The sequence below is a fragment of the Panthera leo genome, chromosome B1, assembly GCF_018350215.1.
Source record: "Panthera leo isolate Ple1 chromosome B1, P.leo_Ple1_pat1.1, whole genome shotgun sequence".
In the NCBI taxonomy this organism is placed as follows: Eukaryota; Metazoa; Chordata; class Mammalia; order Carnivora; family Felidae; genus Panthera; species Panthera leo.
The window spans coordinates 115,451,460-115,475,025 of NC_056682.1; the positions used below are offsets into that span (position 1 = coordinate 115,451,460).

The 23,566-nt window shown below is 35.2% G+C and overlaps 1 long non-coding RNA gene across 2 annotated transcripts; it reads left to right on the top strand.

Moving 5' to 3' along the window:
- Window positions 1-218: 218 nt before the first annotated feature.
- On the top strand, window positions 219-22,329 carry LOC122217050. 2 transcript variants are annotated; one of them, XR_006201272.1, is made up of 4 exons: window positions 219-264; window positions 19,589-19,727; window positions 20,704-20,884; window positions 21,816-22,329. It is a non-coding gene; the product is annotated as an uncharacterized LOC122217050 (long non-coding RNA). The 2 variants fall into 2 exon arrangements; XR_006201273.1 differs by lacking the exon at window positions 219-264 and adding an exon at window positions 13,774-13,814.
- The last annotated feature ends 1,237 nt before the right edge of the window (window positions 22,330-23,566 follow it).

Here is a 23,566-nt window from a genome sequence, read left to right on the forward strand (position 1 = left end):
GCTTTTCTCTTTTTTTTTTTTTTTAATGTTTATTTATTTTTGAGACAGAGAGAGACACAGCATGAACAGGGGAGGGGAAGAGAGAGAGGGAGACACAGAATCAGAAGCAGGCTCCAGGCTCTGAGCCATCAGCCCAGAGCCCGACGCGGGGCTCGAACTCGCGGACCGCGAGATGGTGACCAGAGCTGAAGTCGGACGTTTAACTGACTGAGCCACCCAGGCGCCCCTATGAACCTTATGCTTTTCTGAAGCTTCTGAATACAAGTAAGTCTGAGATTCAAAATTCACCCTCATCTGTAAATGGGATGTTACTTGTAGTTACCTGCAGGGATGTGATAAAGACTGAATGAAGAAATGTATAGGAATGTATAATGAAGTGCCTGGCACATAATAGACACTCTATAAATGATAGCTTTAAAGTAAAGATATTAAGACCTGCCTCTATCTTCTTTGGATTATTGTCATAACAATATTATCCTAAAATGATTTTTCCCTTCTGTGAGTACTATGTATACTTTTCTTCCTATGATAACCCATAAAAAGATTTTACTTTGAGTTTGTTCTATAAACATACAACATATTTTTCTAGTGTGGTTATAAGTTTAATGAGGTTGAGAAATAATTAGTCAATTTCCTTTATTTTATCCTCAGAGCCTATCTTAGGCACACAGTAGGAGAGTATGTGATAGGTCTTTGATTCTGAAAATGAATTTTGAATATTTAAAAGTATACCCCTCATGCTCCTGGCCATCTATTGAAAGTGGGACAGCTTATATAAACAATTTTCACTCTACTAGAAACAAATGTGCAGGATAACTTTGTTTGATTGTATTTGGCAGCTTTAGATCCTTTTGGAAGATAAGGAGGAAAATAATGCTTCATAATGATTGTAAATTCAATTTAAAATTGATTTAAAAGTCTTCCTCTTCGGTTATTATGACTGTTTAAGTTCTGGCCCTCCTCCTCTAATTACCATGATTTCTGGCCCCTGTACTCCTCCTTTATTTCTTGCCAAGGCATAAAATCAAACCCCGCTGTGATGATCCTTTTTCATGTTTCCAAACAAGCATGATCTTTTCAGGAATATAGAGAGTGAAGTAGGGGAAAGTGAACTTCTTGAACTACTCAGCTCAGAACTCCCCTCCCCTGGGAAACCTTCTTCTATACCTTCCCTGCTCCCCCAAATCCCTATAGAAGCAATTACTCTTATATAGGAATTTTCTATGTTATCTCTGCACCCTGTGCACGTTGTTAATCTTTCACATTACCAGATCGTACTGTAACTCATTTCTTTGCACCTGCCTCTCTTCTGAGACTGTGAGCTACTTGTGGGTAAAAGGTTGTGCTGTAAACACCTTTGTATTCTGAGCTGCTGTTTGGATATATATATGGCAATTATTGACTGAACCAAATTGTCGAGTTCTTGAATCATTACTATTACTTTTAGTCAACACCTTTTGAAAACGTGTTTACCTGTCCATGTCCACAATAAGTGATCAAGAATAACTACTTGGCTAAGCCATGATTTTGAAAAAGTTTTCTTTGTAATGTGTTCATATTTTCTATTTTTAGAAGTTAGTGCTTTTATGTTTTTTAATCATTAAGCTCTTGGCAATGAATTACTTCTGCTTTACATACAGCGTTAAGCTCTTGGTAAAAAGTTCCCTGCCTGTTCTGCCTTTTCTGATAAATGTTTTCCTGTTGAGTATATTTCAGATATCTACTTTTCCTGGAATGACACATTCTATCCAACTATATGGTGTCTCTCCATGTATAAATATCCCAGATTTAATTGCCCCTCAGGAACTAGCCTTATATTTATAAGATTTATTTTCTCTTGGTTGTTCCTCTGATAAATAAATTTAGCAAATACAGAAAGGCTGTTCTTTGGAATATTATGTACCATGTTTTGTTTAACCACCTTAAGTTTTTTTTTGAAAAAGGTGAAGGTGAGAATATATAAATTAATAACTGAATTCTGTTTATCTCTCTTCCTTATTTTCAAATTTTTTATTTTAATTTTTTACTCTATAAACTTCCAAATGTAACTGCATTAGAATATTAATACTAAGTTTTTCTTGTACAAGTAAGAGATAGATAAATAAAATAATATGTCAAATATGCATATTTATATATAAAATCAAAATGATTGACATGACCACCTATTAAAAGTAACAGTAAAATAATTTTCTACATGCGGTTTGGCCAAAGGGCCGAAATCAATTTCCCTACCCAGAACTAAATTATTTCCTGAATAATAGCAAATAAGTGAGATAAGCAAATATTTTTTAAATGCTTAAAATTACATTTAAGTACAATGATCTCTGTGCCCTGTCATATTATAGAGTTTAAAGGGATATTGATGTTAACTGTCATTTTAAGGATGAAGTTAAGTCACTTGTCCAGGGTCACATACCTAGTTAGTAGCCAAGTAAGTCCTCCTGATATGCAGACCAAGATCCTGTTATTTTTTTAGGCAAATAAATCAGAAAGACACATTAAACCATGAATGATCAATGTGTTTCAGTTCTCTCCGTATTAACCATGGAAATTATATAATGGGCTATGTTTTGGTGTCACATTTTTGTGAATTTTCAATGTCTTACTATAGACATGCAAAAAAGCACTATTTAGTGTTTGCTTCCTACTTTATTCTAAACACTTATTTAGCATCTTCTCTGTTCTGCCTGGTGTTAGGAGCCAAGGATACCTTTGCGGCTGAGACACACCCATGCCCTGGGAAGGCATGGTTTTAGTAGAAGAGCCAGCCATGTGAGCACATACTCTGAACATTAAGCAGTCCTTATATAAATTTTCTTTTAATGTTTTTATTTATTTTTGAGACAGAGACAGAACATGAGCAGGAGAGGGGCAGAGAGAGGGAGACACAGAATCTGAAGCAGGCTCCAGGCTCTGAGCTGTCAGCACAGAGCCCGGCTCGGGGCTCCAACTCACGGACTGTGAGATCATGACCTGAGCTGAAGTTGACCACTTAACCTACTGAGCCACCCAGGGGCCCCACCTCTTTCCCACTTTCAGCTATGTCCAGTCATGTTCCTCTAAAAGTTTTGTCTCAAATATGGACCACTGTAACTGTCATCTGTCCTTGCTCGAATGCATTCTTCATCAGCTGTTAAAGGACTGCTTAGGGGCACTTGGGTGGCTCAGTCGGTTAAGCGTTAAGTGTCTGACTTCGGCTCAGGTCATGATCTCACAGTTCATGGGTTCGAGCCCCGCTCCCCGGCTCTGTGCTGACAGCTCAGAACCTGGAGCCTGCTTCCGATTCTGTGTCTCCCTCTCTCTCTGCCCCTCCTCTGCTCATGCTGTCTGTCTCTCTCTGTCTCAAAAATAAATAAAAACATTTAAAAAAAAAAAAAAAAAGAAAGTGGGGAAGAGGTCAGTGAGGTCTCTTGTTCAGTCCGGAGAGACTGTTTCCCTGGGATTTCTGCTTTTACAGCCACCTCTCATTCATTCCCAGTAAGTTCTGTCCTCCACCTGCCCAGGAATAATTGCTATTTGTTAAGCTCCTGCCATGCATGTGCTGTAACTCAAAGTCTTTTTTTTGTTTGTTTGTTTTGTTTTGTTTTGTTTCTGTGGCCTCTGTCACCTTCCTCTAGTTCACTATTACTATTCATTCCTTAAACCTCGGTTCAAATGTCATCTCTGCTTGGAAGCATTTCTTGGCTCTCCAAAAGCTATTAATCATTTGAAATGCTATCTCTTGTTGAAGTGACCACTATTATCAAATTCTGATAGCTCTACTTTGTCTTATTGCAGTTTTGCATTTTATCAATTAAATAAGAATAACTTCTATCACTTTTTAATCCTATAAAAGATATGTGGCATTCATCGGAAAAATATGCCCTCTTCCTTAGAAATTGAATTGTTATCATTTAAACAGATCCTGGGTTGTTTCCCACAGAGATTATTTGCACATTCACCTTAGTGTGGGCAGACAGGTTGGCAAGAATTTACTTCAGAGGTTTCTTAATTTTCCAACGTGTCATTAGGGATGAATCAATTCCTAACTCTTAGCGTGGCCTCTGAAAACATGGATCTTCATGCCACAAAAGAAATTAAGCAAACCAAAGACGACATGCCATATATGCTTCAAGGGATAAGAAATTTGAAACTACTTTTACCAATGTATTTCTTAGAACTGTATCTGTCTTTAAACATAAGAAGAACACTTTTATGTTTGAATTGAACTGCCAGTTTTTTTATTAATAAAACATTGTCATAAACACCTTTACAAATTTGAAATATCAAGCAGTATAGGAACGTTAAACAGTTATAACAAGTATTGTGCAGTCTATATTACATGGTTTGTATTATTGATTCTCCACTACGTCATTCGCCTCTTTCATCTTCTGAACTTATATCATTTACTCAATTGCCTCATCAGTACTCATTTTAGTAGAGATTATTTCAATATGTCACACTTTAGAAAAAATATCAGATCTTGGAGAGCTTGCATTTTTTGCTTTAGTTTCCTCCAAAATTGCTTTGTATATTAGGTCATAAAGATTTCCTAAAACTAAATCAGACATATTTAATTTTGTATGGTTATAATTTCTTTGCTTTAGATAAATATTATCTATAGTAATATGAATATGTTTTAAATTATTTTATGATGTCTTGAGAAATTATGTCCATTGTAACATCAGAAACAATTTTGAAGTTCTCAATTTATCTTATAGGTTAGTTGCTGATGTTTTTCCATTTCCCTTTCCCCCTGGCCCCAGCCCCAAGATTTCCAGTGAAACCAACATCTCTAAACAATTATCAAAGTGAATGTTATCTCTGGTTTGTTTCTAAAATCTTTATTTAGTTCTGAAATATATTTGTACCACATATCTATGAATGATAAAGAGGTAATACTGTTGATTTTACTTTGTAAGACATAATGGACTGAGTAATTTCAAACATGTGTAATCAGTCTTCTAAGATATTTTAGTTTACTCTTAATATGAACCAAAGTCCTCTGTATGGAATGCAAATCATTCAATAATACTCTTGAAGTATGAATTTATGATTCAAATCATTATGATTTATTTCTTAATGCTATCTCTTATGATTGTATCCTGTTTCCCCAGTGGGAAACAATGCATAAGTATTCCTGTCGTCATCAAAATAGTTTCTATATTACTTTTTGCAGGAGAAAAACTAATCATTACCTTCCTGCTCACATCCTTCCTGAAAAGTACGTGTTCCCACCATCATGGGGAATGGTGAACCTAGGCAGCCTCTTTGTACCAGGTAATCTTGCCCTTGAGAGGATCCAAACAGATTCTTCTGGCCAGGAATTAGAATCTAGAATGATCAAACTGAGTGAGTCATCCAGCTGACAAAAACTGAGTCCCAAGATGATAGAGAAACATAAAAGGAAGTCAGTTCTAAAACAACAACAACAACAACAACAACAACAACAACAGCAACAAAACTAAATGCAGTTATGGAGAGAAGACAGCTAGAAGTCAGCAAAGAGAGGTGGTTTTCAGGGGTGGATAGGAGACAGCCCCATGGAAAGCAGAGGGAGTGGTCTGGTTCTCAGCTCTGCAGTCTGGATCTTGTGAGCAAGCTAACGCAGCTTTGTTTCTTACCCTCAGATGCCTGGAAGACTGCCTGTGGTGCTCTTACTATCAAATTTCTTTCACTACCTGCTTCAAATTGTCTATGCAAACTTGAGTAGATTTTTATTAATTGCAGCCTAATAATTCTGAGAGCTATTTAAAAATCAAAAGGTATTTTGGGGTCCCTGGGTGGCTCAGTCTGGTAAGTGTCCGACTTCGGCTCAGGTCATGACCTCGCAGTTGGTGAGTTCAAGCCCTGCATCAGGCTTTGTGCTGACAGCATGGAGCCTGGAGCCTGCTTCAGATCCTCTGTCTCCCTCTCTCTGCCCCTCCCCCGCTTACACTCTCCCTCCCTCTCTCTCTCAAAAATAGACAAACATATTTATAAATTTAATAATACCTGAGAGGTATTATAACTCAAAAGAGTAAAAGAGATTACCTTACAGTTCCATTTCATATAAAACTACCAGATCCAAAGTATGTGAATAATAAAATATACGTATTTGTACCTAAAAAAGAACCTTTCAATCTTCAGTTGTATTTCCATATTAGAAAACCGTAATTACTTTTTTTCTATATGATATCTATCACACAAGACAATCATGTCAGACATTCTCTAGTAAATTCTTAAACATCTTCTTATCCCTAATCAGACCTGAACTCTGGCATGTGTTATACTTGAACTTAATCGAAAGTATGCTTATTTGCTTAAGTAATACATTTCCTGTATTTGTTTCTAGACTCGGATTTTTCTAAATTGTGTTCTTATTTAATTCTAAGTTCAGTATATATATTTTTATGTATTAGGAATCTTGTGATTCTCAGAGAAAAAAAACAAACCTTGAAATGGCTTAGATGAAAAGGGAAGTTTATCAGCTCTCATAATAGGATTCTCTAACGTAGGCTTCAGGTCTGGCTCAAACAATAACTAAAAATTTTTCTCTCTTTGTCTGTTGACTTCGCTTACCCCTATAGAGCTTTCTTTCTCACATGGGTGCTACCCTATCTTACATCCTCTCAGTTAAGGAATCTTGGAAAAAGGAGAACTTCTCATTCTTTTCTTTTTTAAATGTTTATGTATTTATTTTTGAGGGAGAGAGAGAGAACACAAGTAGGGGTGAGGTAGAGAGAGAGGGAGACACAGAATCTGAAGAAAGCTCCAGAGCCCGATGCAGGGCTGGGACCCACAGACTGTGAGATCATGACCTGAGCCTAAGTCAGACACTTAACATAATGAGCCACCCAAACACCCCTTCTCATTTTTAACGTTTCTAGCAAATGTCTGACCATGCTGCTAAGAAGCAACTTCTGTGACCAGGGATAGAATGCTCTGAGTTATTAAGTCTGGGTCCCATGTCCACTAATGAAGTCACATTAAGTAAGAATGGGGCAATGGGAGTGGGTAGTTTCACAAAGGAAAACCAAGAAGCTTTTACTATAAGGACAGATGGTGCAGGGAGGCATAAGCATCCCTAAATCTACCCAAAACTTCATCCATTCCTGTCTTTATTCTGACTTCACCTGCCCACTTCAGTTATGATAGTTTTGTTGTTGTCAGTTATGGCCTGTTGACCCATAACTTCTTAGACATGATAATCAGTATCTTTTAAATGGGATCCGCCAGTTCAAAAATCATTCATCTAGCAATAGCCTTAAGACCTGAGAACTTTTATGTGATATGCTCAGAGTGCCTGAAGATTTCCTCTTTATTCCAAATATTCCCTCTCACTACTCAACACAGAGATGTGTGTGTGTGTGTGTGTGTGTGTGTGTGTGTGTGTATCCATCCCAGTGGTCTTGGAGTTTTCCAGTTTTATTGAAACACAAATATCCCTTTAGAGCAGTAGTATCTTAAGCAATTCAGAGTTGGTACTCTAGCATGGATTGGTCAATGACTGGTGATAAAACAGCTATTAAGGGGCAATGTCAAAGGGAGATAGAATAGTTAGATGATTTTCGTTGGCACAGCATCAAAGATTTGCTTGATCTAACATCACAATTTTGTTTATGGTCATTCCTGCTGTAAGCCATCTTTTATACTTCTGCAACTCCAATGGCAAAACGCAGGTAAGTTCTAATGGATAAAAGAGAAGAGAAAAAAATGGCAAAAGAGTTTCATATTCACAGATGTTGAAAAAAATAAAAGTATTTCAAATTGCAAACCACGTGGAAGATAAGATATTAAAGCTCTCCATCAGTGTTTGTGGAGTGAGACTCCGTGTCAAAGAGAGTTTGTATGTTATTATTCTTGTAATTTTTCAGTAGGAAAAGTACACTTCAATAACAGATACTGCAATCATTAAAAATATTATTAAATTCAAGTACAAAGCAATAATGTTTTATTGAATTGAATTGAATTGATGAAAAGAGAGAACACAGAGGATATCATTATGTGTTTTCTACCAAAATACTTTAGTACAAATTGGTTATATCTTCTGAGGTTCTAAAAGTTTAGCTATTATATTGTGTAAAACTGTATTTTGCTTTGTAAATATGATTAAATTAATAAGGTCTGAGCTGTGGTCTACTTTGGTTAGATGTTATTTTTACTTCTTTTACATTTTTCAATTTAGAATCTCATTTCATAAATAAATGTGAACTATTTTCTAAGTTGTCTACCACGTATATTAGGAGAGTGTTTTTAAAAATGTGTTTTCTTGATGGGCCCTAAGAGTGTGAAGCTGCCATATGTGACTATATGTAGCCACATACTGGATGATGATGATAAAAAGTACATAGCCATGCTAAAAAATATGCCTGAACATAGATAACTGCAAACAATCTCCCTCTAGTGTCCAAGAAGGAAAATGTACAGAACTTACTGGAGTGGAATTTGTTGGAAACAATGCTCAAGTGAAATCAGAAGATGGTGTTCAGTTTGGGCCTTTCTACTGATGTGCTGGGCACTGAGAACCAGTTACTGATCGGAATCTTCAATAAATGAAAAGAATTAATTGCATCATTGTGAAGTAACTTAGTAGCTGACAACATTTATTATAGATCAGTTTTTACTGTGTTTGCCAAATGGCAATTATAATTATATGTATAATATATAATATATATGATATATATAATATATAATCATTTATTTCATAAACATTTGTCAATATCAAACCCTGTGAATGGAGCTAAGGTATTTTGGGGAAAAAATTACAAAAACAGAAAATCAGAGTCCCTACTCTTGATAACTGTAATATATTTTAGCTTTTCTGTCCTGAGTATTTATTCCCAGCCCTGCCTCTGACACTAAGTGAAACAATTTATGGGTTCTTTCTTCCAGGGAATGTGAATGCTTAGAGAATAGCAATTCATTTCATGTCAGTCTAAGTAAACACAAGGAAGCAGTCTATGAAAGGAAATAAAATATTACATTCCAAAAATGGGTCTTATGCTATTACTTGTCTTTTTTAGTGGTAAAGAATTGATAGAATTTTTTTCATTGATTGAATTTTAAATCTTTTACTAATTGCTTTAAAGTCAGATTTTTTTTCCCTTTAGGCCTTGAGTTCTTGCTCAGTGTTTCCTGGATATTAGTATTTTTAAGCTTAATTTTTCTACCTGCTCATTAAATACTTGAATATAGTGTATGTTTACATTTGCACAAAGGAAACAAAAATACAAATGAACTACACAAAAATTAAATATTATTGGAATATCTATATCTATATCTATATCTATATCTATCTATATAAATCTACCCTTCACCAACCCATTACCTTCACTCCTATTTCCTTTCCCATGGTAAGCCAGCATTAGGAGTTTGAGTTTTATTTAGATATCCAGCTTATGTACACATATGCCACAGTTATAGTACATTTTTCTGCATTGTGCTTTTCTCACCTAACTGTATAACCTGGAGATATTTGCATGTTATCACTATTCATTTATTTCTATTGCTCCATCTATACTTCTCTTTATATCTATTTGCCCACCTATTTATTCATCTACCTGTCCATCCATCCATCCATCCATCCAATATATCATTTCTAACATCATCTAGTAAGTCTCCTCTCTCCATCGTTCACCTCCACCTCTTTCTGTTCACATGCATCAGTCTCTCTCACTAAAGACTGACTTTCTTTCCTTTCTGTCCACAAGACAGAAAGTACTACCAACAACTTCTCAGTGTGCATCTTATATCAAGAACACAGATAGACTTAGTGCTGATTCCGAGTTTCACAGGGAAGGAAGGGACTCAATGGCTTTATTGGGTCACATGTGACACCAAATCCATCCACTGTAGTCTGGGCCACAGATGGCGTTTCAGCAACATGACCATCAGAGGCCTTGCCCTGCAGCGATGAGAGCTGTAAATGAGAGACACTTCTCAGAGAAAAGGGGTTTCTGAGAAAGAGGTAGGGGTCTGGGCATCTGATTGAGTAAGTTTCCACTTACAGGTAAACTTTCTCTTAAAAAATCCAATTCAATTGCAAAACCAACTCTAATACCAAGAGCATTACTTTGGACATTTGTGTAGGAATTATCTTCTAATACAACTATTTCTGGGACATCCTCTTATTTGTCTCCAGCTTCTGGACTTGCATTACCATTATCTGTATCACACTAAAAATGCACTGCCTTGGGATCTGAGCTAATAAAAGTACACTGACTATTTTTCCCCCAAATAAATCAGGATACTTTGTCTGAAGTGTTACTACTGAAATGAAAGAATAGAATTCTGAAATCAAATGCCACCTGAAAAAAGTCAAAACATGTTTACTCTAAGCATATCTCCTAGTAAGAAATATATATGGATAGGGACACTGAAGCCAACTTGTTATTGCAGAAGAATTTAGAGGAAGTTAATTCCTCAAGAGGTCTTTAGGACACTTACAGACCCAATGTTTCAATGTTTTCAACTTTCTTGGAGACTTTCGAGGAACATAAAATGCTATAATCAATATTCATATAGACAGTTGGTTTCAAAGGTCACCTGTTTGTATACTTAGAAGTGTTGGCTTAAAATTGTTGTTATTGTTATTGCTGTTGTTGTCACTTTTATTTATGGACATTTTCAAAGCTATAAAAATCGAGAAGAGTATAATAAAATTACATACACACATCACCCACCTTCAACAATTACCAACTTGTGACCAATCAGATTTAACTTACTCCTCAACACACTTACCCATCCCCCAGATTATTTTGTAGCAGATCCCAGACCTAAAGCCATTTCATCTTCGAAGTATTCCAGTATGTACCCTTAAAAGATAAGAATTCTCTAAGAAAACTCATTCACAGGAACCATGATCACACCTTAAAAATTAACAATAGCTTCAAAATTTATCATATATTTGTCATGTAAGTTTTCCAACTTGCCTGCTTGAATAAGAGTCATAATATGATCCATGAACTATAATTGTTTAATGTGTCTTTTAACATATGGGTTTCTTCCTCTATCACCTTTCTTTCCTTGCATTTTGATGTTGTGCCTGCTGCTGTTTGTAAAAACTGAGTCATTTATTATGTAGAATGTTACACATGATAAGGATTTTACTAATTTCATCACCTTGGTGCTTTTGAACATGTTCCTCCATTTCCTGTATATCTGAAAATCCAAACTTTGATCTAGAGGCTTGATTAGAATCAGATTCAGTTTTTTGGCAAGACAACTTAAGAAGTGGTACTGTGTACTTCCATCAAGCAGCACATGTGTTGTGTCGTGTTGATTTCTATGATGTTATCAAACATTGATGATGATTGCCTAGATTCCATAACTCCTTAGTGATTACAAAATGGCGATATTCTAATTCTCTCATTTATCTTTCATCTATTAACCCCTATGGAAGTTAAGTTCTTGACAATTTATTTGATTATCCTGAGGTATCGTAGGATCAGGAAAGGCAGAATAAATGCTTATTTTTTCTCTTTTATCATTTTTCACAATAATAACCTGGTTGCTTTGCATCATCCAAAGGTGACCAATCGTTTTTTTAAAAATTATTATGAATTGATGGGTCTAAATCTATTTTATGAGTTTCAACATATTGCAGTTAATTTCCTTATTGATGCATATTTGTCCAGTGGAGACTCTTTCGGGCTCCTAAATCATTTGGACATCCCAATCTTTTATAATGTCCTTGCTATCTGATTTTTCAAGTTGATAAAGCTTGTTTTGTATATTTCCTACTTCAGAATTGCAATTAGTCTTTTCTGCAAAGAGCCCAGATCCTTTTAGTTGGAAGTTAACAATGATACCGCAAATTTAAATTCAAGTATATAGAGTTTATTTGTATTTAACCTCATGGATCTTACATCTGTTTCTCCTTCCTTAAATACCAAAAAGCCTGGTACAAAAGTAATACAAAAGTAATTTCAGTCCTGTAGAAGCCACAGCAGTCTCAGGATAATGATACCAACCCTACCGCTGAGAATATGATTATTGGAGATAATTCAATAATGAATAATTATTTCACAGTTGTGTAAACTATTTGTATGGCTACATGGCCAACTCTATGAAATAAGACTAATTTATATCCATGGGCCCCTCCAACCTATTCCTATTCTCCATTTTGTTTTTGTGGTAGTTTGTCTTTATTTTTAAAAAATCTTAAGCAAAGACATGGAGATACAGTTACAGATATATATTTGTACCCTGCCCTTACTTAGTTATATGATCGTACACAGTTTTCCATCTCGCTTTTATTCACTTAGTGATATATCTTGGAGACCACACCAATGAAATATATTTTAATTTCTTTTTATAGATATAGAATTACATTGTGGATATGTCCTGAGTGTGTTCAACCAAGGCCCTGCTTCTGGACAGTTAGATTCATTTTAAAACCCTTGAGGGGCACCTGGGTGGCTCAGTTGGTTGAGCGTCAGACTTTGGCTCAGGTCATGATCTCACAGTCTGTGGGCTCAAGCCCCATGTCGGGCTCTGTGCTGACAGCTCAGAGCCTGGAGCCTGCTTCGGATTCTGTGTCTCCCTCTATCTCTTCCCCTCCCCTGCTCATGCTCTGTCTCTCTCTATGTCAAATATAAGTAAACATTAAAAAAAAAAAAAACACTTGATATTACAAATAGTGCCATAATAAATACCTTTGTGTCTATGTCTTTGCTTATTTTTACCAGCATATCTTTGGAATAAATTCCCCAAAGTGGGATTACTCACTGAATCAAAAGTAACATGTGTGTGTAATTGTGCTAGATTGTCAAATTCCCATCCATGTGGGAAAATGCCATTTTGTATTCCTGTCAACAATGTATGATGGTGCTTGTTTTCTGACAGGTCTGCTGTAGAGATATTGTCAAACATTTTGATCTTTGCTGTCTTAGAGATAAGAAATAATATATTGGCATAGTTTTAATTTGAATTTCTTTTATTATGTATAAGCATTTCTTTTTCACATTTTTAAGAGCCATTTCATTTTTTTCTCTAAACTCTCTCTTATTTCCAGGCTATGTTCTTTATAGAATTTTGGACTTTTTCTTTTCCATTTTTAGAACTTCTTTATACATTAAGGATATTCACCATTTGCTTCTGATATGAAATGTAAATATTTTTTCCTGTTTGTCATTAATCTTTGGGCTTTGTTCAGAGTGACTTTTGCCATGAAAAAAAAAATCATCTTTATGAGATCAAAGTTTCCAAGATTTCTCTTTGTTACTCCTTGATTTTAAATCAGAAGCATATTTCCCTGGTTATGGAAAAATCAGTTTATGGAGGAGTTCATCTATTCATTTTTTTAACCTTCTGCATTGTTTTATGCATTTATTTATTTTTACAATTAAGTTTTTGTTGTATTTGGAATTTATCTACTAGAGTGTGAAGAATAGATCCAGTTTTAGCTTTTTCCAGATGACTATCTGGTTAAACCAATGATTAAAAAGTCCAACTTTTAGACCACAGATTTGGGATGCTGCTTTTATCATATACTAAATGTCTATATGCAGATGAGTACACTGCTGAGTTTTCTATTATGTCACATTGGTCTGTATGTCTGTTTATGTACCAATAACAAATCAGTGCTTTTTTTAGAGGCTTTAATTTTTGGTAGATTTATCTCCATGTCTCTAATTAGTACTCTTCTTTTTCGGAGTTTTCCTGACCATTCTTGTTTATTCTCCCAAAAGATATTTTGATTCGATCTAATGTGGTTTTGTTGTTGTTGTTGTTCTTTTTAAGTAGGCTTCATGCTGAGAACAGAGCCTAATGCTGGGCTCCAACTCACCACCCTGAGATCAAGACCTGAGTGGAGATCAAGAGTCAGATACTTAACCAAATGAACCACCCAGGTACCCCTCAATCTAATGCATTTTTAAATAAACTTTCCCAATTTCAGGGGAAAAGAAACATGGTGTATTTTTATTGAGATTATATTAAATTTATTAATTAATTCAGGTATAACTGGCATCTTATAGTGTTGTGTCTTCTGTTCTGAAGATATCGTATAACTTTTCATTTGCTTCAATCTACTTTTTTTTAATTTTTGGGAGTAGTTTTAGTTGTTTTCATTTCGGTTTTGTATATTTCAGGTTATGTTCATACCTAAGAATTGTATTATTTGTTTTCGGCAGTTGACAAGGGGTCTTCTCTTCTATAATAACTTCTAAATGATTTTTTGTTATATATAAGGACAATTATTGATTATTATTATATTTATTATTGAATACTAAGATTAAAAACTGCTTCTGTAGTAAATTTTGTTTTGGGGATTTTCCAGATATATGCTTGCGTTATCTGCAAATAGAAATGGTTTAACTTTAAAAATTTTTAGGGCTATAATTGATTTCTCTTGCTCAATTGAATGGCAATTACCAATAACATTGCTCAATAGCAGTGGGGATTTTGGTCATCCCTGTCTTGTTTCTGACTTCCTTACTTAAGCATCAAGTGATTCTCTATTAAGTAAAGATGCTAACTTTTGTGATATTGATGGAGAGAGATATATATAATATAAATTATATACTATAATGTAAAATAATTTTTAACATGAATGGTGTCAGTTGAGTTTTGCCAAATGCTTTTTCTACATTCATGGAGATGATCATATCATTTTTCTTTTTATATTATATTGATAGAACATATTAATGGATTTCCTAAGCTTTCATTTCTGAATAAACCCCATTTAGTCAAAGTGTATTGTTTAAAAGGACAATTGGATTTTGTCTTAATTTATGACTTTATTTATTACAATTTATTACTACTTTAAGATTTCTTCACATCAGTTTTCACAAGGGCATTGGTCTGTTATCTCTTTTTCTTTCCACCCACCTCATCCTTGTGTAATTTGTTACTGCATATAGCCATTGTATAATACTGTCTCTCTCTGAAGACCATCATGTAGTCTTAATTCTATATGTAATTGCATATTTAGTACCAGTCCTTATTTCAATGTCTCCCCAATCATTGAGGTTGTCTAAATCTTATTTTCCGGTAAATTTCTAAGGATAGGTTTATGTAATAATATTATATGACTGCTTGGATTCACAAACTAGTTTGTCTGGAATATTGGTACCTGAAGGTTGGTTTAGCTGGATTCAACACCCTTGGTTCACATTTTCTTTCTTTAACTATTTTAAATATTGTACCTAATTGTATCCTCACATAAAACATGGTTGTTAAAATCGACATGATCTTTTTCCTATTGCCAGAGGATATGTTTTCAAGTTCAGTAGTTTAAAACGTGTTATTGTATTGTCCATTCTGGGCAGACTTTCTCCTGTGTAACTTTATGATATGTATTTTCAAATCTTCTTCATTTTGTTCATTTTATTTTAGAACATTTTCTTAAATTATTTTATTTAATGGGTTTGTTATTGTTTTTGTTCCATCGCTTGGGTTTCTTATTTGGGGAAAACTGTTATAAGCCTGTTGGATCTTCTTTTCCTGTCTTATATATCTACCATTTTTCTTGAACTCTTTTTATCTCTTTCCTTATTTCTTTTGATTTATCAAATGTCCCTCTTTGTCATCTAGTATTTCCCTAAAACATTATATGTTGATCTTTTGTTCTTTCCAGTTCAATCTTCACTTCTGAAATAATTTTTCTTGTTACATCTTTTTTTCCAGATCTTTCTTTTCTTGAAGCATATATTAGAGTTTTTCTAATTCTGATTTATGATATTCTTTCATAGAATCGAATTTTTAAAATTTCCTTTAACATGTTTTAGAAGATTAGGTTACTATTTTATGTGTTTATTGGAAATTGTTTTTTGGCTTGCTTGTAGTGATGTTATTCTAGTCCTTATTCTCTTTCTTTCACATATTAAGTTTACACAGGATTGGGCCAAAATCTTTTTTTATTGCCCATTTTTAAGTTTAATAAGTTTTTCTTGTTGTTAGAGAGAGGGTTGGGCCAGAATAATTTTTCTAGCTACGTTACTCTAGCACTCCCCTTGTACTGTGTTTATAAAGTGATTTTTTAAATGCCCTTATATTGTTGATATCTACTTCCTCCTTTTGCTCATTTTTATCTACACTTTTTCTTCTTGTCCCAATTGTTCCTGACCTACTCAATTTGGATTCTATTTCCCTAGGTTTTTCTTCATTGAGGAACTTTGTTTTTTGACTTAGAGCCTGCAGAACCCATTCTCTCCTAGTTATGTCTACTGCTTTCAGATTGGCTGTGTTCTGTCAAATGAGGACTTGAGAAAGACTTGAGCGTTCTCTTCTTGAGAGCCTCAGGTTTTTCCGTCAACATCATTTTTCATAGAAACTAATATATGGGCCTTATAATCACTGGTGATTTTCATCACTCACCTTATTGCCTTGTTTTACTCTAGATGTTATCTGTGGGGTTTGTTGCTATTGTGGTTGTGGTTATGCTTGTTTGTTTGTTTTTGTTTTTGTTTTCCCAGTGTCTTTTTTCTGGTTTTGTATAGCAGGCATTTAAAAACTATGCCATCATGTGTTCCCAGACTCTACCTTCAAACTTTTACCAATAGACTTTTTGAATAACACTAATCCCTTTGTGTTGGGGCTGCTTTATTTGATGTTTATTGCAAGCAGTAAAACATGGGACAAAGTCAGGACAGAGTGAATAAGGAGGGAAGCAGCTTGTTGAAGTAGTTTTTTAAAGAGCTGGGGGTGCGAGGGAGGAGGAAGATGCAAACATTGTTATGGTAGTGGGCAGTCACAGAAGCTAAAGGAAAGTAAGAACTGAGGTCTTTGGATTTTGTTGCCTTAAAAAAAATGTTTATTTATTTATCTTGAGACAGACAGCAGGGGAGGGGCAGAGGGAGAGGTGGGAGAGAATTCCAAGAAGGTTTTGTGCTGTCTGCACAGAGCCCTACGCGGGACTCAAACTCACAAACCGTGAGATCATGACCTGAGCCGAAACCAAGAGTCCGAGACTTAACTGACTGAGCCACCCAGGTGCTCTGTTGCTGTTTTGTTTGTTTTTTGTTTTTTGTTTTCAAGTAACCAGAGACAGTTTGAAAATAAAGTGGTAGTAAGATTAAATGGTATGGTTCATTTCCAATGCATTCTGCACATTCGTTAGGCCGTTTGCAACCTGGTTTATCTGCCTTTGTTTCTGAGTGGTCGGGAAGAGTTTTTACAGTAGATTTGGTGCCATATGGGCAAACTGCACTGATCTTGATAAAGAAAGATGGTTCCTTGTGTGTACTTGGGTAAGGGAAATCTTACTAACTTTTAAATTGTTTCTAAAATCCTTACAATCTAGGATTCAGAAGTATTACAGCATCTTCATGGGGAGAGTAGACCTGTTGTCAGGTCTCTCCAATTCAAAAACACTGGTATAGGAAAGGTCTTTAAACACTTCTTTCCAGAAAAATTATTTTGTAATAATCTCTAGTTCTTCGTCTTTCTTACTATTGATAAATGTGCATTACTGCCCTCTGCTGCATGAACTTGGACCTCTCCTAGTCTTGCAGACTAATGATAATTTTGTAAGATCATGGATTTGTTTTAAAGCCCATTTCTAAAAGTTGGCAGGAATTCTTCTTTTGTCAGAGAATAATATCATGATGGGTTGCAAGTTTTATCCCCCATTTGTGTGGATTTACTCAGAGGCATTATTTAGAGTGGTTTCCTTAGAGGCATTTTAATATTAAATGGACACTGAAAAAGAAAAGCAGATGATCATGTCTGCTATATTCAGAAAGTGCTTTACAAATGAATGGCAGATAGTGTACAAATTAACTTATAATTAACAGTCTTAGACTGAATCTACACTTGGTTAAAGAGAATGAAAATTGGTGGATTTTAACAAGCATAACTTTTGATCAGAACTTACAATTGTGGGCTTTTAAATGAATCACCTCCTAGAATTATGCAAACATATAGAAAGGAAAATCACATAATTGCATGAACTTGAAAGTAATACTTAGGAAGTTATAATTGTATCTTGCCTTTTCACATTAGAAAAGGTCCCAGTTTGCATATCTCTGGCCCAGTGCTAGCTCCAGTGTTAAGTGGCAGAAAGACATGCATTCAATATTGTAGAACAAAATGACAGTTTTCAAAATTTGATTAATTCTATTACATGCTAAGAGTATATTTATACAATACATTTTGATACCTAAAAGGCCAATGGATAAAAGACTTGAGGATTTCATTTTCTTATTAGTTAAAATATAATATTGGTATTGGGGAACAAGGCTAACCCACTTTTAGAACATGGAAATGGTTGTTATGTTCTAGATCTTATTTGATCTTAGGTACATAAAATCTGCACATATATTCTTGATACTAACAACAAAAATAGCATCTTATGGATTTTGGAAAGAACAACAACAAAAACTGAACTAAATCTGAGTTTATTCTAACTCAGATTTCTTTATAACTTAAAAACTAAATGGTCAAAGTGCACATATATTAAAAAATGATTTCATGAGCAGTTTCAATGAAATTAGATATTCCCTCTGCTTCCACATATTTAGCACTGCCTTGAATTAATTAAAGGTACTGTGATTCCAACTGACTATTAATTTACTGAATAAATGGAACAAATCAAATTAAATAAATGGACAAATTAAGTTAGTAACAGAACAACTTGCTGATTGCTAGATCGATCTATTTTTGATTCCTGCTTCCTTTTTCTTTGATCTACAATGATTTCATTTTTGTATCATATACTCCTGTATTTTATTATTTCCATCTTTCATTAACGAGGTGCTGTTTTGAAATGTAAAAATGACCTTATCTTCTTGGCAAATAGCTTGTATTCATTTTCAGGGCCCCAGTGGAATCTCAACAATCATATTCAAACTCAGTCAGCTGGGTCCATAGTTAGCCATAAGTCACACACAGAAGAAAGGTGAGGAAGTTAATATCATTAACACAGGCCAGAGGTAAAATGTAATAGGAAAAATTTGAGTAACATTTTTAAGTGGATGTATGACACATTTCCCACCTTAAGTTTAGGAACTCTGGTGGACTTCCAGAAATGTTACTCCTTCCCCAAATATTTTAATATGCACTGTGTCTATAAATCCATCTGTTAGGGGCTGAATTCTGTTCCCCCCCCCCACAAATTTACATGTTGAAACCCTAGCCCCCAGTACCTCAGAATGTAACTGCATTTGGAGATAAGGCCTTTATAAAGGACATTAAGTTAAAATGAGGTCTTTAGGGTAGATCCTCATCCAGTCTGACTTATGTCTTTATAAGAAGAGGAAATTTGGACAAAGACATAAAGGGACAGCCAAGTGAGGACACAGAGAGGCGTTAGCCACCTGCAAGCCAAAGAGAGTGGCCTCAGAAGAAACCAAACCTACCCCCACGTTGATCTTGGAATTCTTGCCTCCAGAACTGTGAGAAAATAAAATCTGTTGTTTAAGCCACTCAGCCTGTGCCATTTTGTTATAGTCACAGACTAGGAGAAATAAGACAACATCCAAATTGATAGCAGAGAGGCTTTTTTGTTTCTCTGCTAAATGATCACTGAGTTTCCAAGAGGCTCTACTACATTGGATGAAGCTGCAGTATATGTACTCGTCTACTTACATTATTGATGTTATTTGTAGCCATATACCAAGCTCACCTCCTTCAGTGGAGTCAGCATTGAGTTCTGCTGCAATGAGGAAATTTTCTCCTTTTTTAGGTGTTCTCTACATCGCTGCCGTAACTGGGCTTTATGTCTAAAATGAGAGCCCGATGTGCTGCAAGTTACTCTTTGCTCAGTGATTATTTTAATACTGTACATTGTTTTAAAGGCATGAACTAAGGAATCCGAATAAGAGGTAATACATGTAATGCATGTAAAGTACTTAACAAGCCGGCATATAGTAAGAATTTTAATATATTTTGCCTGTTATTATTTTTTATTACTACTGTATATTTCAAGCCATTTACCTATAAAATTTCTTCAGTTGATTGTAGTTTAATATCTTGACTTTTCATACCTCAAATTGTTTTTGAGCATTGCAGCCTATTCTTACTCTATCAAAAGGTAGGATCTATTATAAAATGATCATTCAAAAATAGACCAAACACAATTTACATTTCCTATTACCAAGCCTAGTGATGCTTGAAACACAGATTTTAAATTGCCACTTGGGAACCTATTTCCTTATTTTTTGCAAACAGTTTTCACATTATTTTTCAATCTGTGCCACAATTTATTTTATAGTTAATGGTTTTCCATGGTCATTAGTCATAGGTTCGGATAACTACCAGGAAGAAACATACTGTCCCATGACTGGATTAGCTACCCTGCCTTCCATTTTTTAATACTCTCTACTTCAAGTGACCAAATCATTTCTGACTGGATAAATTGCCAGATTTTCAATAGTTTCCCCATTTGAGTAATATTTGTTTTGGAAATAATCTGTAATAATAACAGGGTAGAAATCAATCTATCTTGTTCTTGGCAGGTTGAGGGCTCATAGAATATTTTGCCTAACTCACTGTGGATTCCAAATCTTAGCAGTTAACAGTTGATTAAAACCAACCAATCAACTAACACATCTCTCCCCTAAATAAAAACAATAACGAAAGCAGGCATTTAAAAAGTCATCTTTCTGGATCCCTGTCCTATCAAAAATATAGCAGCTTTAACTTCCTTGTGGGACTTCTCCAGAACCCTGAAGACCTAAGGAATATAGTTTGGAACTCACTGGTCCAGATTACTGAGAAGTTGTTTGTTTTCTTGCTCATCAAGATGAGATTCCTTGCAATGAACCTCTCTTAAGAATTAAACATGTTTCTCTTTCACAGCCAAGTGTAGTAGTTTCCCAAGAAGAATCTTGAAAACAGCCTGCCAGAATTCAGCAGTGGGAGTATGTGGACCACCAAGAAGGATCTGCAGTGTATGGAACCAGCAGAAATTGTGCATCACAAAGGGAAAGGCTTGATGGTAAACATTTGGAGAATGTTTCCAATTTCAGCTTCACCTAAGGTCACTTACATGCACAAGACTCAGTAGAATTTTGTCCACTTGAGTTTCTGACTATAATATTTGCACACTTTTTATTAGTTGGGTTCAGGTGCTAGGAGAGGGATCTGTTCAATAATTCTCTTTCATCTGAGTAGCAGATAAAGTATTGAGAAGATGATTAGTAGGTCAAAGATCAAAAAAAAAAAACAAAAAAAAACAAGTCATTAGCTAAGCAATTGTGTTTTTGATTGATCCACTGTGAAATCCCTGAAATCATTTCATTTGTGCATGTTTGTGTCAAGTATAGCTAAGTGCCTCAAAAGTGACTGATGAGGTTTTTTCTCATTAGTAGGTCCTGTTGTTCATCAGATCAAGGTAGAAAAGAGTTAATAGCTGAAAATTACAGCAGGGATCAAATAGGAGATACAAATTTTTCATATCTGGTTGGAAATGAGCCCTATCAAGAAACACACACAAAAAATGTTCACAATACCAGTGCTAACTTACGTTTACTGAAGATTATTTAAAATGCAATTAATAGCAACACATGATACTATTATTTCTTAGGCAGAGTGAGAAGCATGAAATGCTCATGTGATAAGATCCAAAATGTGAGAGTACTACTAGAATAGACAGCCAAGTATCCTTGTTTACTATTTTTCCAAGTCTTTTAACCATATTTTCCAAGTCTTTTAACATCCAACAGGAGGAAGGTCTGTCATGTCCATCCTGTGTGGACGAGAGGATTTAGGGTCCTGTGGGGCCTACTAAAATGTAATCTCCTTTCCCAATTTGCCATAATACCATATTTTGGTTCTTAGTAACTAAAATGACCACAACTAGTGTCATTGTAGGACTATTTTCTCCATGTACACTCTAAAAGTGTACATGTAACTTATGAAGAAAGAAAAGACTGGAGGACATATCTATTTTTTTTTTTTTCTTTCCATAGCCACATGAATTCAATCCAGTTCAGAAGTTCCAGATACCCTATGAGAGACTGAAATTGGCAGAATTCAGCAGCAGATGAGAACAGAGGAAGGCTCATAGCAGCAACTCCTGAGAGGGGCGAGAGGCAGATTTCAGTGAGGCAAGGCCTTGACAGTGGACCATAAGCCTCTCCAGAGCCAAGGCACTGTCTTATGCACCTTTGTCTTCTCAAAACCTTAAGCTCAATAAATATGCAGTGAATGCATGAACAACTGCTAAACAGACTTATGTAGGAAGTGGTTGCCATTGCGGGGAGAGAGATAATGGGATAGAAAACACGAAAAAGGCAATTATGTGTATGCACTTAGCTCACCGTGGGGCTAAGTAGTCAGAAGGAAACCAGGATCCAGAAACAACTAGAGAGATGGTTATTTTTCAACGGAACCAAAATGACTGGAGGAGCAGAGAGAGAAGGGAAAATATGGCCAAAGGAGAAAGTGCTCAGGCACTTTTCTTCTAAGAAAACCCTCTCCTTACTTCTGTACAGTATTGCCTTTATATATTTACTCCCTAATGATGTTATTGCAAAATGCATTAAAAAATCCATTTTTCCAAGTAGATTATGAAGCTTGTATCTTCGTGCTTATGAAAACACACATGAGAAAACACATGTGTGGTTATGACATTAGTCCAAAGGATTATGTTTATTTGCAGTTAGTTGATTTTGTGTATGTATATCTACTTGTCTATGTGTGGGTTATGTGTGTCTGTTCTACCATTTAAAGAGAGCACTTGGATCATGAATACAATTAGTTTTTACCTCCTGTAAAAACTCCTCCTCCTCCTGTTTAGCCTAAGGTGCAATTGTGTATATTTAAGCATTTGATTCCATAGCGTGATTTAGTTTCATGTATATGGGGAAGTGTTAGTGCACCTAAATGTAACTTTGATTTTTAATTTTGATTTGCAAAAATTTCCTTTTGGAGTGTGTAGGGTGTCATGTAAACCCCTGAGATAATCTCTATCATGATACCCAGAGAAGAGGGGTTTCTTGAGAGTACATAAGTTGAGCTTCACATCATTTTGCTTTTCAGCAGATATATTGACAAGAGTTAGGAATGACCATGTGGGATCTTACTTTGGTTGGAAGTAAGGAAAGAGGGAACTGACAGGCAAAGTATCTTCAGATTTTCTCTTGATACATGTGTTCCCTCTTTAGCAGATGATGGATATTTGCAACCTTCAAATATCCTTCTTACCCATATCATTTAGCTCTCTTTTGTCTTTTCCTTTGCTCCAGATCTTGAAAAATTCCCAACCAATAGCCTCCTAACTTGAATTTCTCCATTTCTCTAATATTTTCTAATTGGCATATCACAAAGAAGGCAAAAGATACACCTTCCTTAAGGTGTAAACACTGAATCCCAAGTACTCATTAATAGCATATCAATCAGTTTCCTTGCCCTTCACTAGTCCTGTAATGCGTCCTTTGTCCTTGCAAATACATTCCCAGGCATATTTTTAAAAAATGGAAAAAAAAATTGAATGTGAAAATCTCTACTCTAAGGAAGCACAAAGGCAATCCAGAGATAAAAGATTCCAGAGGTTTCCTCAGTTTTAATGACTCTTTGCTTGTGTTTTAAAAAAAAAAAAAAATCTGAAAACGAAGAATTCCACGCCAGACAGACTCACAGATCAGGGCAGAGAAACACGCAAGGCTGGTGCTGTCTGGGAGACCCCAGACATAAATTCCTACTTTAGAACTCGGCCCTT